The sequence below is a fragment of the Rattus norvegicus genome, chromosome X (genome assembly GCF_021556685.1).
Source record: "Rattus norvegicus strain SHRSP/BbbUtx chromosome X, alternate assembly SHRSP_T2T, whole genome shotgun sequence".
NCBI lineage: Eukaryota > Metazoa > Chordata > Mammalia > Rodentia > Muridae > Rattus > Rattus norvegicus.
The window spans coordinates 120384388-120401187 of NC_141554.1; the positions used below are offsets into that span (position 1 = coordinate 120384388).

The 16800-nt window shown below is 41.4% G+C and overlaps 1 long non-coding RNA gene and 1 pseudogene across 2 annotated transcripts in view; both read right to left on the minus strand.

The window, feature by feature from the left end:
* Positions 1-8154: 8154 nt before the first annotated feature.
* On the minus strand, positions 8155-8846 carry LOC147998335 (NADH dehydrogenase [ubiquinone] 1 alpha subcomplex assembly factor 4 pseudogene; annotated as a pseudogene). Its single transcript, XR_015646689.1, has one exon. The product of XR_015646689.1 is annotated as an NADH dehydrogenase [ubiquinone] 1 alpha subcomplex assembly factor 4 pseudogene (transcript).
* Positions 8847-13960: 5114 nt separating this feature from the next.
* Positions 13961-16800, minus strand: part of LOC100911253 (uncharacterized) — a 105674-nt gene continuing 102834 nt past the window's right edge. The window contains exons 7-8 of the long non-coding RNA XR_015646695.1: positions 16526-16690; positions 13961-16100 (exon numbers count right to left, since the gene is read on the minus strand). This is a non-coding gene — a long non-coding RNA (uncharacterized LOC100911253). The remainder of the gene's footprint in view (positions 16101-16525; positions 16691-16800) is intronic.

A 16800-nucleotide genomic window follows, 5' to 3' on the forward strand; every position in this document is an offset into this window, starting at 1 on the left:
AGGTTCTCTGGTGGTATCTACATAGACACGAGGGCATGCAGACACACAACAGAGAACCCGGGCCTCTTTCCCTTGCTAGGATGACAGTACCACGCCTATCTCAACAGCACCCTTTCCTTAGGCTGTCCCTCTTTGTCTCATGTTGCCGAACTCAAAAGAAACTAATACTTCATCTTGTTTTCTCCTACGGATCTGAACACATGGAGGACAAAGTCAGTAGGGGCATCAGGAGAAGGAATACCATTTCTCTGTGTGTCTCTGCCTGTTTCTTTCTGTCTCTGTCTCTCTGTCTCTCTGTCTCTCTCTCTCTCTCTCTCTCTCATACACACACACACACACACACAGAGAGAGAGAGACAGAGAGAGACAAAGAGAGAGAGAGGGACAGAGAGAGACACACACAGAGAGACACACAGAGAGAGAGGGACACACAGAGAGAAGCACAGAATGGGGATAGGAGTGTGGGATGGAGGAACAAGGAGGAAAGCCCAATACGACTGAAGGAGAACAGGGAAGAAGGATGGGCTAAGGGAGGAAAAGGGAAAGAAGAAAGGCAAGCATATGTAAATGGTGTGTGGATGTTCTGGGGCTCCCCAAAACCATGGAGAGAGCTCCAAACTCCAAGGCAGTGTCTGATTGCAGGAAATGGAGGCTAGGTATAGATGAAGGTTCAAAAAGTAACATGAATCCAGGGACCCTGTTGTGCCCAGAGCTACCTGGGCTGACTCTGCTTCTCTACGGTGGTAGGAGGATATGTGGTAGGAGGAACCATTAGCAGGTTGCCCACATATCTTCACCAACACAGCTCACTACTATCAGAGATCTCCTCCTCACTCTGAAAAACATGGCTTCCATAGGAAATCCAAGTGTGCACTTTATGTGTGAGGTGTGTGTTGGGTTGCAGCTGTAGTAGTCACAGGTGTAACAGAAGATAAAAAGTTACAACTCATAGAGGTACCCGGGGTCCTTTAGATAAAGAAAACAAACATATACTCAGAAACTGTGTGGGAACAGAGTGGGGAGAAGTGTTAGGTTACAACAGATCAGGAATTCCTACTGAGTGATGGACAAGTCCAAGGAGATCCTTATGGGTTGGTATTCAGGTCTCAAGAAGCAGAGAGTAGCTGAGGTGCAGCATTTTTCTTATGACATATTACCCTCTCAAGATAAGGATCATACACAATCTGTTATTTCAGCAGACATTTATTAGGGGTGTTCTCAGCTGAGCCACGAGCAAGCTGTGAAAGACGGCCTATGTGTATAATCTCTATGCCTTCATGGTGCCATACCCATGAGTGGAGAGTCTCAGTCCAGTGAAATTGAGAACCCTTTGTGGTCTTCGGCATGAAGGCCATTCCTATGACTCACTCTGGGAGATCCACCTCTGGCCTGCAGTACCTACGGTAGTAGGTTGTCACCAGGATGCCTGGTGGCAGGTAAGTATTTGGGGTGTTTTGCTAGGTGGGGGCCCAGGACCCAGGTATAGGATGCTCGACATTCTAAGAGAAATACTGCCTGGAAGCCTAATTATCTTGAGGATGTGCCTAAACTTTGCTTTGCTTGGTATGGCTTGAAAGCGTAGAGTCCATGTCATCTGGTGCAGGGCAAAGGATTCCTTCAGGCTTTGGAGTCCAGAGGGAGCTAAAGTGACTCTGGCAGCCTGAGCCAATACAGGCTACCAAAGCAGTCAAGGGTCGTGGGTCTTGGCCTACTAGACACAGGAAGCACGCATGCCTTCCATTGGATCTTTGCAGTAGAAAACAGTGTGTCAGTACAAAGAGCTTCCCACAGGAATCCTAGCAGCTTTCTGAATTCCCCAGTCACAGCAAAGCTCTTTTCTTGGAGCTACAAGCTGTCCTGGATATTCTGGCCTCTTCACATGGGATTGGGGATACACAGACCTTCCTCGAAAGGTTTTATTTATTTATCCAATTATTTACTTATTTATTTATTCATTTACATCAAACAATGCCCCTCCCATTCCCCCCTCACAGAGATCCCAATCCCCTTCTCTGAGAGGCTGCAGCCTCCCCTGGGTATCTTCTGACCCTGGCACATAAAGTCTCTACAGAGCTCTATGGGCTCATAGAGGACAGATCCTCTCCCACTGAAGCCTGACAAAGCAGCCCTGTGGAGGAATGCGTAGCCCAGTCAGGCTAAAGTTTTAGGGATAGCCTCTCCTACAGCAAAGTTTCTTTGTTGGTGATTTATTTTGAGTTATGGTTGTTGTGAGACAGGATTTCACTCTGTAGCCTTGGCTAATCTGGAACTCACTCTGTAGACTAGGCTGGCCTCAAATGCAGAGATCTGCCTGCCACTGCCTCTCCAGTACTAAAAATAAAGTCATGCGCCACTACTGCCCAATTCAAACCTTATTTTCTCCCATTGGTTGTTGTTATTTATTCAATTTACATGCTGATCGCAGCCCCCTCCCTCCTCTCCTCCCAGTGCCACCCTTACAAATCCCTCCCCCATTACGCATTCCCTTCTTAGAATAAGGGACACTCACTTTGGGTACCACCCTGCTCTGGGACAGCTAGGCCTTGCAAGACTAAACACATCCTCTCCCCCTGAGGCCTAACCAGGCAGTCCAGCCAGAAGAAGATTTTTTTTCAATTTCTGATATTATCATATAATTATTTTGTTTCTCTCTTCTCTTTTCTCCCTTCAACCCCTTCCATATAGCTTCTTCCTCTCTCTACACTGATCAGGGCTCACCAGTATGATACTTTAAACATGAGATGAACAAGGGCAGAATATATGGTAAACTGAACAGAGACAGCCCATGAGGCCTTAGCCCTACACAAGAGACTACGGGCAACTATAGAATGCTGAGAGTGGAAGTAATACCTGGTGCAGTGAAGAGCACACAGATTGGTTAGCAAATATTATTATTATTATTATTATTATCATTATTATTATTTCTTTTGTTGGGGTTATAATATAACCACACCATTTTCCCCTCCCCAGCAGAATATGAAATAAATTTTCCCCTATCCAGGTTTGAAGCCATTTGGGAACCTAGTAACCAGTTGAGGTAGGGGCTTGTGTCCCCACCTTTTTATGCTCTATGTCTCCAGCAGTTTGGGTGTGGTATGGATCCATCGTGCTAGCACAGGCTAAGCAGGCCTGGCCACCCTGGGCATCACTCTGCCTTTGAGGAGTCAAGGTGATAGCTGAGGATCCTGTACCAATGTCCTAGTGGTCATTTTTCCATTGCACAGTGAGAGGACCTGAGTTCAGCCCCTGGATCCAGTGTCCGTTCTATTGTTTCTGAAGTTTCTGATCTCTCCTCCAGGGATGGGAATCCATAAGGAGAGTTATACAATGGGTTCCTGTCCCTTAAGAGAACATTCTAGTCATAAGTACAATGTCACAGTACAGTGGACATGGGGACACAATAGGGTTTTTGTCTCCCAGGATGAACCACCTGATTTATTCTAAGAGGCCCATATCTAGCCTGAAGTGGCCAAGATACAGGAGTAGCCAACATTGAGTCTGAAAGGTAATAGGTTAGCGTATTGTGCTCAGTAGAGGGACCAGGTAGTGTGTGTCAATGCATCACTATGAAAATGCCTCTACAGCTGCAATTGGTTCCCGAGGTTGTGTCCAAACTCCCAGGACAGCATCTTGTCAGCTTAGTCAGCTGTCCTGTCAGTGGAACAGACAGGCAATTCTATGTACAGGACCCCCACTGTAATGAGAGAAGAGCGCTTCCTCTTTTAGGGATTCTGTTCCATGGAATTGGAGACTGCCTGTTTCAGTAGCCAAGTCTGCAATTTCATTCATACTGCCTTTATCTAAGTTACCTTTTGTCTCAGAACTAGGGTCGTGTCTGGGTTGCAGACTGGCTGTTGGCTAGAATACACAGTCCTGGGTTTGATCCCCAGCACCACAAAAACAAGATGTTTTCTTCATAATACTTACTCATGTGTGAAATTTACATTTACTATTTTAAAATATTGAGATTTCCGCTGACACAAAGTCTGTTATTCTTGCTTATAAACACAGTACCTGGTACATTGCTTAATATACAATAGGAAATTAAATTATATCTCATGAATAAAGGGTTTGAAACCTTCAAAACATGCCTCTAATATCCCAGTTCTATGATCCTAGGGTTGACTCAGCAGAAGGGCATGTTGCTCAAGTAGCAGACTCTGCATCCTGTGTAATAAGCACCATGCCACCCACCTCCATCCCTAACCCTAGAGTTGTAGTTGATGACTACTACTAAAGGAACTTCATGATAGACTTATCTGTAACTCCATTATAAAATTACACATAACTGAAGTGATAGAGGCTCCTGACGACTATGGGGACTCCTTCTAACACATCCTTGATATAGCTGCCAAAAGCAAAAACCAGATTTCACAGATTTTAATTGCAATTTATTCCATTAATTTCAAGTTTAAAGGTATCTACCACTAAGAAACCCATTCTTTTGCTACAGTCTGGGGTAATCCTCTTCTTGGCTAATTCTGTAGTTAGTTCAGTGTGCTTAACCTCATACCAGTATATATCACAACTTTCATATGGCTCACCTATCTGAATTTCCTGTGGGTCTTTTGAGATCCTTTAATACATTGAATTTACATACCAGAATAATCCTGACAGACATGAAGAACTTGCTGCAGAGTAAAACAGAGAGGAAATTAGAGGGATCAATTCAGGTAATATGCACCTTTTGAGAATTAGCTTGATGACTCTAACGTCAGCACAAAATGGTTTTCTCAATTTAAGTTACAGTGACTATGTTTAGTTAAGATAAAAGGTAAACTGAGGGGGTTGGGGATTTAGCTCAGTGGTAGAGCGCTTGCCTAGGAAGTGCAAGGCCCTGGGTTCGATCCCCAGCTCCGAAAAAAAAAGAACCAAAAAAAAAAAAAAAAAAAAAAAGGTAAACTGAGTAGTAGTTTATGTATACACAAATGACTGACAAAAATGGGCAATTTTTTTGGAATTGTCAAAGAATAGCTTTAATAAAAATTACAATAAAACAATCACCAGTCTCCTGACCTGGAAATTCCATTATTTTCAACTCTAACTGGCTCTCAAGCCCAATATGTATCCTATCCCGTGACATTCCCAGAGAAAGAAGGCTAGCACTGTTCCTTTTTAGACAGACTATTAGAAAAATAAATTCCAGAGGCAAAATTATGCTAATCAATCAGTATAATACCTTTTTAGATGCGTTTACTAAAACGCATAATTTAAAATATACAGGCCTTTGTTGCTAAAAGAAATCTTTACTTGTTTTATTGGATATTTTTATTTACATTTCAAATATTATTCCCTTTCCAGGTTGTCTGGCCATAACCCCCCTATCCCATCCCACTCCCCTTCTTCTATAAGGGTGTTCACCCTACCCCTCACCACCTATACACCCCGACATTCCACTACACTGCAGTGTCCAACCCTGGCAGGACCAAGGGCTTCCCCTTCCAGTGGTGCTCCAACAAGGCTATTCTCTGCTACATGTGCAGTTGGAGACCAGGGTAAGTCCATGTATAGTCTTTGGGTAGTGGTTTAGTCCCTGGAAGCTCTGGTTGGTTGGCATTGTTGTTCTTATGGGGTAACAAGCCCCTTCAGTTCCTTCAGACCTTTCTCTAATTCCTCCAATGGGGGTCCTGTTCTCGGTCCAGTGGTTTGCTGCTGGCATTTGCTGACATGTTCTGGCTGTGTCTCTCAGGAGAGATCTATATCCAGTTCCTGTCATCATGCACTTCGTAGCTTCATCCATCTTATCTAGTTTTGTTGGCTGTATATATATGGCCCACATGTGGGGCAGGCTCTGAAGGACTCTTCCTGCAGTCTCTGCTCTAAACTTTGCCTCCCTATCCCTTCCTATGGGTATTTTGGTTCCCATTTTAAAGAAGGAGTGAATGGTCATCCTTCTTGAGTTTCATGTGATCCGTGCATCTTGGGTAATTCGAGCATTTGGGCTAATATTCACTTATCAATGACTACATCCCATGTGTATTTTTCTGAGACTATACCCCATTTTTAATAGGGTCATTTGGTTCTGGTGGCTAACTTCCTGAGTTCTTTCTATATTTTGGATATTAGCCCTCTATCTGATGTAGGATTGGTAAAGATCTTTTCCCAATCTGTTGGTTGCTTTCTTATCCTAATGGCAGTGTCCTTTTCCTTATAGAAGCTTTGCAGTTTTATGAGGTCCCATTTGTCGATTCTTGATCTTAGAACATAAGCCATTAGTGTTTTGTTCAGGAATTTTTCCCCAGTGACCATGCCTTCAAGACTCTTCTCCACTTTTTCTTCTATTGTTTGAGTGTATCTGGTTTGATGTGGAGGTCCTTGATCCACTTAGATTTAAGTTTTTGTACAGAGCTATAAGAATGAATCAATTTGCATTTTTCTACATGCTGACCTCCAGTTGAACCAGCACCATTTGCTGAAAATGCTATAGTTTGTCCACTAGATATTTTTAGCTCCTTTGTCAAAGATCAAGTGACCATAGGTGTGTGGATTCATTTCTGGGTCTTCTATTTTCTTCCACTGATCTACCTGCCTGTCTCTGTACCAATACCATACAGTTCTTATCACCGTTGCTGTGTAACACTGTTTGGGGTCAGTGATGGTGATTCCTCCAGAAGTTCTTTTATTGTTAAGAAGACTTTTTTCTATCATGGGTTTTTGTTAGTCCAGAGGTTCTTGCAAATTGTTCTTTCTAACTCTATGAAGAATTGAGTTGGAATTTTGATGGGGATTATACTGAATCTGTGAAAATTTTTTGGCAAAATAGCCATTTTTGCTATATTAATCCTGCCAATCCTTGAGCATGGGAGGTCTTTCCATCTTCTGAGATCTCAAATTCCTTTCTTCTGAGACTTGAAGTTCTTACCATACAGATCTTTCCCTTGCTCAGTTAGACTCACACCTAGGTGTTTTATATTACTTGTGAGTATGGTGAAGTGTGTCATTTCCCTAATTTCTTTTTTTAATGTGTAAAATGGAAGGATTTTATTGTGATACCATATAAGAAACCATAGTTATATCTGCTAACCACCTAGGAAATACCAGGCAGTACTACTGATTCACAGACTCATTTTGAATTGAAGGACGATGGTTTTGACTACATTTTCCAATATAATTTGCAACGATTAGAATTAGCATGTTCCAGGCAAGTATGTCTGTTTGTTTCCTTGAAAGAACTTGGACAAGCCCAGTTCCCCCAACTCCATTCTGTCTTCTTGAAATGGGTTTTATTTGGCAGAATAAGTAAAAATACGAGTAGGATTCTGAGAACCTAAATTCTGGTCTCCTTGCATCGTAAACTATACACAACTCCGTCATAAGTTCTGTAGACACCCATTTTAACTGCAAGACTCTGTGCTTGCCTGGCCTTTTTTCATTTAACTTCGAATTTACATAAGCAGAGTTCTACTTTTACACAAATTCACTTTCAGAGAGGTCAAACAATGCGGCCAAGAACCCACAGGTACAGCATGCCCCAATGAACCAAACTCATATTACCTCATTTGAGATTCTAATACTGGAATGTGTCAGGCTCCAGAGTTTAAGTGAATGAATCGGTAACTTTCTAGGTCTCTTGAGGGATTTATTTTATACTTCTACCGGCTACTTTTTCTCCTAGAATGAAAACAAGTATAAATGTTTGGTTATCAAATCAGATCCTCTTATTTTTTGCTGTTCATTCATATTTCTCTCATTTCTAAATTAAAGCAAGTTATTTGTTCAAATAGTCTTAAGTATTGCCTCTCAGAAAACTTTTCAAGTTACCTATTTCTATTTGTCAAGAGACAGCTACTAGGTCACAGACACTAATAATTCTTCTGAAAAGTTATTTCATATTTAAAACCAATTTAAAACATTAAAAACCCTCAAGGATTTTTATTTTGTTGAGTACTAATATATATTTTACTTCCTTTGCACTCAGTTTCCTCTCTTTCTTCACTTGGGAAATATAGTCACTGTGTCTCACTGCTGATTATCTGTCCCTAACACAATGCCAGTCTTACAGGAGTCAGGAGGGAGGGCTCTTCTTTCAGTGTCTCCTCCAAAGAACAAACCATCCTAAATTGGAAAGTGAAACTTAATATTGAATCATTCGACCCACATGATCAATACTGCTGACATATAGCCAGGAACTACACATAAATTAGAAAAATATATATGAACAATCCTGAAGAGGTCAAAGAGCTATCCAAGTTATGGCCCTCAATCACAGTAACTTGTATCATTTATATACATGAAAAACAAGGACTCAGAGTTTGGGAGCGCACACAGGAAATCGTTTTGTGATTTTCTTCATTTTGATTGTATTGCTTTCCTGTCTTCAGGAGGAACGATTTTGACTTCAAAAGTAACGAAATATTTGAGAAGGGAATTTACATCCTTCAGTTCTAAATGGTATTCTTGGGCGATTTTCTCAGCAGTCCGTGTCTCTGGAGAGACTTTATGGTTATTGAGAAGGGTCAGTGCTTCTACAACAGTGATCTTGCCTTTGGGAATGTCCATGACATTCTTGTCAAAGTGATCTCCTATCGGCAGTCTGAATTCCTTTGGTTCTTGCTGGGGTTCAATGGCTTTTACCGGCAAGGAAGGCACCGATCTTTGGGATTGACATAAACATCTCTTAGTAAGGATAGCAGCTTGTTATCTTTCCTAGAAACTTCTTCCTCGTTCTGGATACTGACTCAGGTCCTCCTGCAGGAGACTGTGGGTAGAAGGGTGCTTGGGTGCCATGGAGGGCTTCCTCTTGCTGATGTCCTGCTCTGCTTGCTTCTCCACGTTGAAGTTCCTGAAGGCACGGGTCATGCGCGCCCCCATCTCTACCTCATGATGCCCTTAGTTCACTACGCACGTGGGGAGACACAAGCACGGGTGACCCCCTAATTTCTTTCTCAGCCTGCTTATCCTTTGAGTAAGGGAAGGCCACTGGATTGTTTGAGTTAATTTTATGCCCAACTTTGCTGAAGTTGTTTATCAGGTTTAGGAGTTCACTGGTGGAATTTTTGGAGACACAACTATACTATCATATCATCTGCAAATAGTGATATTTTGAGCACTGAATATTTAATTTCTCATTATGCAGTGTTTGTTGCTTGGATCCCATCCGTGCCTCTTAGAAACATACACACTGCTTCTCTCCTGCTTCAGAAAAGCACAGCCTTGACAAAGATTCATCTGGCAAGGGAAAGGTGGTTAAATTTCATGATGCTACTTTGAGGGACGAAGGTTAGGATGTATGATAATTCTGTTCCCTCCACTATTGTCCATTGAATGGTTTCTAATAGTGAATGTGTTTTATGTACCACCTTTTAAAAATCCCTCTTAAATCTCCAATTTATAAATTTCTAAGATTTAGAGAAATAAAATGATGTTGGATATCACCCAGCCTGACACTGCTAATCCACATAATATAAACTCTAAAACTTATAATCGGTGCCTGTTGCAATAAATTGGTTTTTGATGGGAAAAAAAAAAACTCAGGTGACAGCAGATGCTGGCGAGGATGTGGAGAAAGAGGAACACTCCTCCATTGTTGGTGGGATTGCAGACTGGTAAAACCATTCTGGAAATCAGTCTGGAGGTTCCTCAGAAAGTTGGACATTGAACTGCCTGAGGATCCAGCTATACTTCTCTTGGGCATATACCCAAAAGATGCTTCAACATATAAAAGAGACACGTGTTCCACTATGTTCATCGCAGCCTTATTTATAATAGGCAGAAAATGGAAAGAACCCAGATGCCCTTCAACAGAGGAATGGATACAGAAAATGTGGTACATCTACACAATGGAATATTACTCAGCTATCAAAAACAACGAGTTTATGAAATTCATAGGCAAATGGTTGGAACTGGAAAATATCATCCTGAGTGAGCTAACCCAATCACAGAAAGACATACATGGTATGCACTCATTGATAAGTGGCTATTAGCCCAAATACTTGAATTACCCTAGATCCCTAGAACAAACGAAACTCAAGACGGATGATCAAAATGTGAATGCTTCACTCCTTCTTTAAATGAGGAAAAAGAATACCCTTGGCAGGGAAGGGAGAGGCAAAGATTAAAACAGAGACTGAAGGAACACCCATTCAGAGCCTGCCCCACATGTGGCCCATACATATACAGCCACCCAATTAGACAAGATGGATGAAGCAAAGAAGTGCAGACCGACAGGAGCCGGATGTAGATCGCTCCTGAGAGACACAGCCAGAATACAGCAAATATAGAGGCGAATGCCAGCAGCAAACCACTGAACCGAGAATAGGTCCCCTATTGAAGGAATCAGAGAAAGAACTGGAAGAGCTTGAAGGGGCTCGAGACCCCAAAAGTACAACAATGCCAAGCAACCAGAGCTTCCAGGGACTAAGCCACTACCTAAAGACTATACATGGACTGACCCTGGACTCTGACCCCATAGGTAGCAATGAATATCCTAGTAAGAGCACCAGTGGAAGGGGAAGCCCTGGGTCCTGCTAAGACTGAACCCCCAGTGAACTAGACTGTTGGGGGGAGGGCGGCAATGGGGGGAGGGTTGGGAGGGGAACACCCATAAGGAAGGGGAGGGGGGAGGGGGATGTTTGCCCGGAAACCAAAGAATTATTATTAAGTATTAAATAAATTTAAAAAAATAAAAAAATCCAATAAAAAGGTGGATGTTCCCTAAATATAGCCACCATATGCCCTAAAAACAAACAAACAAAAAAAAAAAAACAAAAAAAAAGAAATTGGGTTAGTGAAGACTGGTTTTTCCTATCTGTAGATTGCCAATTTGTCCTATTGACTATATCCTTTGCCTTATAGAGGCTTACCAGTTTCATGAGGTTCTATTTATCAATTCTTTATCTTAGAGCATGAGCCATTGGAGTTCTGTTTAGGAAATTTCCTCCTGTGCCAAAGAGTTCAAGGCTCTTTCCCCCTTTCTCTTCGATTAGATTCAGTGTATCTGGTTTTATGTTGAGGTACTTGATCCACTTGGACTTGATCTTTGTGCAAGGTGACAAATGAATCTATTTTCATTTTCTACCTACAGACTGTCAGTTAGACCACCACCATCTATTGAAGATACTTTCTTTTTCTTTTTTTCCCCACTGTATATTGTTAGCATCTTTGTCAAAGATCAAGTATGCATAAGTATGTTGTTTTATTTCTGGGTCTGCAATTCTATCCATTGACCAATGTATCTGTCTCTGTACCAATACCATGCAGCTTTTGTCACTATTGCTCTGTATTATGGCTTGAGGTAAGGGATGGTGATTCCCCCACAAGTTCTATTGTTAAAAATCATTTTCGCTATTCTGGGTTTTTTCCTTTTCCAGATGAATTTGAGAATTGCTCTTCCCATGTCTTTGAAGACTTGCGTGGGGATTTTGATGACAATTGCACTGAAATCGTACATTGCCTTTGGTAGGATGACCATTTTTACTATGTTAATTCTGCCAATCCATGAGCATGGACAATCTCTCCATTTTCTGAGAGCTTCTTTGTTTTCTTTGAGAGACTTGAAGTTATTGTCATATAGACCTTTCATTTGTATAGTTAGAGTTACCCGAAAGATATTTTATATTATTTGTGGCTATTGTTGGGAGTCTTTTCCCTAATTTCTTTCTCAGTCTGCTTATCATTTGTATAAAGGAAAGCTTCTGATTTATTTAATTTTATGTCCGGCCACTTTGCTGAAGTTGTTTATCAGCTATAGAAGTTCTCTGGTGGAATTTTTTGGGGTCATTTATGTATACTATCGGATCATCTGCAAATAGGGATACCTTTTCTTCTTTGTCAACATGTATCCCATTGGTCTCTTTTTATTGTATTATTGTTCTAGCTAGAACTTTGGTACTATATTGAATAGATGTGGGGAGAATGGCCACCCTTGTCATGTCCCTGATTTTAGTGGAATCGCTTCAAGTATCTCTCCATTTAATTTGATATGGGCTGTTCATTTGCAGTAAATTGCTTATGTTTATGAATAGATATTGAATTACTGCTATCTCCCATATTTTTAACATGAAGGGGTGTTTTATTTTGTCAAATGCTTTTTCATCATCTAAGGAGATGATCATTTGATTTTTTCTTTGATATGTATACACACACACACACACACACACACGTATATATATATATGATTTCATTAGTGGATTTTCATGTCTTGAACCAAATTTGCATCCCTTGGCTGAAGTCTACTTTATCATCGTGATTGATGGCTTTTATGTGTTCTTGGATTCAGTTTGCAAGAATTTTATTGAGTATTTTTGCATCGATATTCATAAGCAAAACTGGTCTGAAGTTATTCTTTTCTGTGGTGTCCTTGTGTGTTTTAGGTATCAGAGTAATTGTGGCTTTATAGAATGAATTGCATAGTGTTCCTTCCATTTCTATTTTATGGAATAGTTTGAGGAATATTGGTCTTAAGTCTTCTTTGAAGGTCTGGTAGAATTCTACATTAAAGCCATCTGACCCTGAGATTATTTTGGTTGGGAGGTTTTTAATGAGTTCTATTTCCTTAGGGAATATATGCCTGTTTAGAAAGTTTACCTGATCTTGATTTAATTTTGGAATGTGGTATCTGTCTAGAAAGCCATTTCATCTAGATTTTCCAGTTTTGTTGAGTATAGGCTTTTGAAAGTAGGATCTGATGATTTTTTAATTTCCTCTGTTTCTATTGTTATGTCTCCCTTTTCATTTCTGATTTTGTTAATTTGGACACTGCCTCTGGGCCCTTTAGTTAGACTAACAGTTTATCTATCTTGCTGATTCAAAGAACCAGCTTTTGGTTTTGCTGATTCTTTCTATAGACCTCTTTGTTTCTATTTGGTTGATTTCTGCCCTGAGTTGGACTCGTTCCTGTCTTTTCCTCTTGGGTGTGTTTGCTTCTTTTTGTTCTAGAGCTTTCAGGCATGCTTCTAAATTGATAGTGCCCAAACTCTCTAGTTTCTTCACCAGGGCACTTAGTGCTATGAATTTTCCTCTTAGCACTGCTTTCGTTGTGTCCCATAAGTTTGGGTATGTTGTGTCTTCCTTTTCATTGAATTCCAGGAAGTCTTTTTTTCTTCTTTATTTCCTCTCTGACCAATTTATCATTGATTAGAGAGTTGTTCAGATTCCATCGGTATGTGGGTTGTCTGTTGTTTTTGTTGTTATTGAAGACCATCCTTAGGTCATGGTGATCTGATTGGATACATGGGGTTATTTCAACCTTCTTGTATCTTTTGAGGCCTGTTTTGTGACCAATTACATGGTCAGCTGTGGAGAAGGTACCATGAGGCGTTGCAAAAGTGGTGCATTCTTTTGTTTTAGGGTGAAATGTTCTGTAAATATCTGCTAAATCAGGGTTGGGGATTTAGCTCAGTGGTAGAGCGCTTGCCTAGCAAGCGCAAGGTTCTGGGTTTGGTCCCCAGCTCCGGAAAAAAAAAAAAGAAAAGAAAAAAGAATCTGTTAAATCCATTTGGTTCATGACCTCTATTAGTTTCACTGTGTCTCTGTTTAGCTTGTGTTTCAGTGTTCTGCGAGAGTGGGGTGACTAAGTCTCTATTATTGTGTAGGGTTCAATGTGTGTTTTGAGCTTTAGTAAAGTTTATGAATGTGGGAGCACATGCATTTGGGGTATAGATGTTCAGAATTGAGACTTTCTCATGGTGGATTTTTATTCTTGATGATCTTGCTTGATAACTTTTGGTTGAAAGTGTATTTTATTGGATATTAGGATGGCAACTCCAGCTTGTTTCTTGGGACCATTTGCTTGGAAGACCTTTTTTCCCAACCTTTTACTCTGACGTAGTATCTGTAGGGCTAACAGTTCTTTGACATAGTTCCCAGGTGAATATTCTAGAAGCCCAATGTTTCATTAGAGGATAAAGTGACTTAACACAAAAAACTCACATGAACTTTACAATATGGCTGACAGGAAGTACAGACAAGGTCTGGGAATGCACAGGTTGGGTTCTCTGGACAAGAAGACCAAAGAGTTTGGGTGACAGTTGTAGTTTTTATTTTGACTCTGGTTTGTAAAAAAGGAACTAGGGCACTCAAAAAGGAAAGCATCTGTGTGTGTGTGTGTGTGTGTGGTTTTTTTTTTTCTTCTTCACTACAACCTGGCATCTCCTTCTTCTAGGTTTGAATGTATCACTGGCCCTTGACTCTGTTTGAATAGCTGGTTGTCTCTATTGTTCCAACTGTCTTCCTTATTTGTCCTTCCAACTTTTCCTGTCAGGAGCCTGGTATGTATGTGTAGGGAGAAGAATCAGGTAGCCTTGAACTAGAAGCTTGGTTGTCGAATGGCTATACAATCTCTTCTTCCCCGTGGGAGGACTGAACACTCTATGGTTTACCTTGGCACTCACTGACAAAATTCCAGTTATAAGTTATGTACATATGGGCCAGTCAGATTATTTCTGGAAAGATGTGAGTGAGTCATATGTTGCCCAAGGTCAAGTTTCTGCCTAAGAATGTATTTGTAGACCTTCTTTTGACCATTGCTCTTAGTTTTCCTGTATGTTTCTGAGGGCATGCCACGTTCTTGTGTTGGACTGGGAATGAGGAACTTGTGTGGCCTGTGACCTCCGAGACAGTATGTATACAGTGAAGCTCCAAAGCCCATCTCTGGCCAAAGGAGGCCATGATTAAGGTCAGTCAACTTGGGATTTATTGGCAAAATGTGTGTGTGTGTGTGTGTGTGTGTGTGTGTGTGTGTGTGTGTGTGTGCGTGTGTGGTGTTGTTGTTGTTGTTGTTGTTTATCAAAGAAGGGTGGAGGGAGAGAACCTGAAAGATGGGTACCTTGGCTTCTTGGTTCAATACTGTCAGCAAGTGATCTGTTCTTAATGTTCCCACCAATAATTCAGTGTGTTTTCTCTCAAAATGTCTGGGGGCAAAGGACTGAAGAATAGATATATCTTGGTAGCACAGGAGGGACTTGTACTCAGCCCAAGGTCCCGTTTCTTCTGAAGAATTTATATGTATTGCGTCTTCTGACTCTTCTTTCTAGCTTTGCAGTTCCCAATTTAGTGCGAACTCGAGTGCTGAACTGATGGTGCTGTACTGTGCCCCAGACTAAGTCTCTGGCTAGAAGTTTGTTTCTATGGCTTCTCCTGACCCTTGCATCCAGGGGAAGGGATCCTCATTGGGTTTTCCTGTTTGGCCCTTATGCCTTGAGGATGGTCCCTGTCCTTGTGGGAGAATATCTTAATACACTGAAACAGAGACCACCCAGGTCAGATCAGTGATAATAGGTACTGTAGACATAAGGAACCAATTTCTATCTAACATATATCAGAGTCAAGTGTTATGTTGAACTGTTTCAGTTTTTTTTTTTTTTCACTCCAAGAAGGGCGGAGGGAGAGAACCTGTAAGAAGGGTATCTTCACATTCTTGATACTACACTGCCATCCAGTGGAATTGCTTTGCTGTTCTTATCAACACCTCCATAAGCTTTTCCTTGGCAAGTCTGGTAGTGGGTGAGGAGTGCTTCAGCTTCTGGTTCAAATATTAAAGTGAAGGTAGCTTGAGCCAACTGGCAGGTTCTGCGGTTAGCCAGCTTGCTTCTCTGAGTAATAAATTCAGCTACTTGCGAATATGGGCTTTGTGATCTCGAGGCGGCCATGTTTGCACAGTGATGAGGAACACTATTTCGGATTCATCAACTGGGGCACAGATATGTGGGTAACTTGCTGATCAAGGTTAGGAATCTCCCCCAATTGCCTCTGACCTGTTTTTTAGATACCTTTCTGCATATATATCTCATTTCTTGGAATCAGCCAGTGCCCATGAGATTCTGGACTTTGTTCATGAGCTTCAGGGTCTCGAGAAATGCCATCTAGAGGTCAAAAATATGTCAGTCCTTTCAATTCATCATACTCTCTACCCTACTCTCACTTCCATTACTCCCTCTTTTTCATTCCTTCCCTCCTTCCACTCTTAGATACTCAGCCTGTTGTCTCTGCTTTTTTTCTTCCCTTCCTTTCTGTATTTTCTGTCTTTTGGCTTCCTTTTTATTCCCTTTATTCTTCTGCTGTACTTCAGGAGTTTTGCTGGGAGAGCTCTCTTTGTCTTGGACTTGGAATCCGGGGTTCAGCATCAAATCAGGTCCCCACACAACCCACAGGCCGGGAAAACATCTGTAAAGGTGAGACATAGGCAGGACATTTTCTAGTTTCGCCACAACAAAGCTATCCCTTCAAACAGATAGGCAGTTGGCCTGAGGGAGGGAACCACCCTAACTTGCCTGAGGACTTACACTGGAATCATGCCTGGAGCTAGACTCCATGATGCACAGAGGACAATGGACACATGGGAGGTTGCAGAAAGGAGTTACTGGGAAAGCAGTGATTGACAATGAATGTGTGGGGAAAGAGGTGGGATAGATGACTGATGGTGAGACCATAATAGTGGTAAGATGAGTCCAAAGAGATGCTTTGTTGCCTCACCCAGGGCATGACAGGCACGCAGCCCCTGGGAGGGAATCTGGATTCTTCTGGGATATTTTCATGCCCCATGACCAGGATCCTCCAGAGGAAAAAGGATCCTCAATTCCCAAACTCACCCATGATGTAGCAATGGCCCAGAACATCCACCCATGCAAATCCAGGGTCATGGACTCCATAAGTTGAGATCTTTAGACAAGAAGACCGAAGTGTTTGGTTAGCAGCTCTCCTCTCTATTCTGTTCTATTGGCTTAAGGATCCAAAGACCTCAGATTGGAAATTTCCTGAAAAAAAAAATATATATATATATATTTGTCTTCTGTGTAAATTGGAACCTTCCTCTGTCAGGTAAAAATCCATTTCTGCTCCGAGGACCTCTGCGGGTAGATGACCA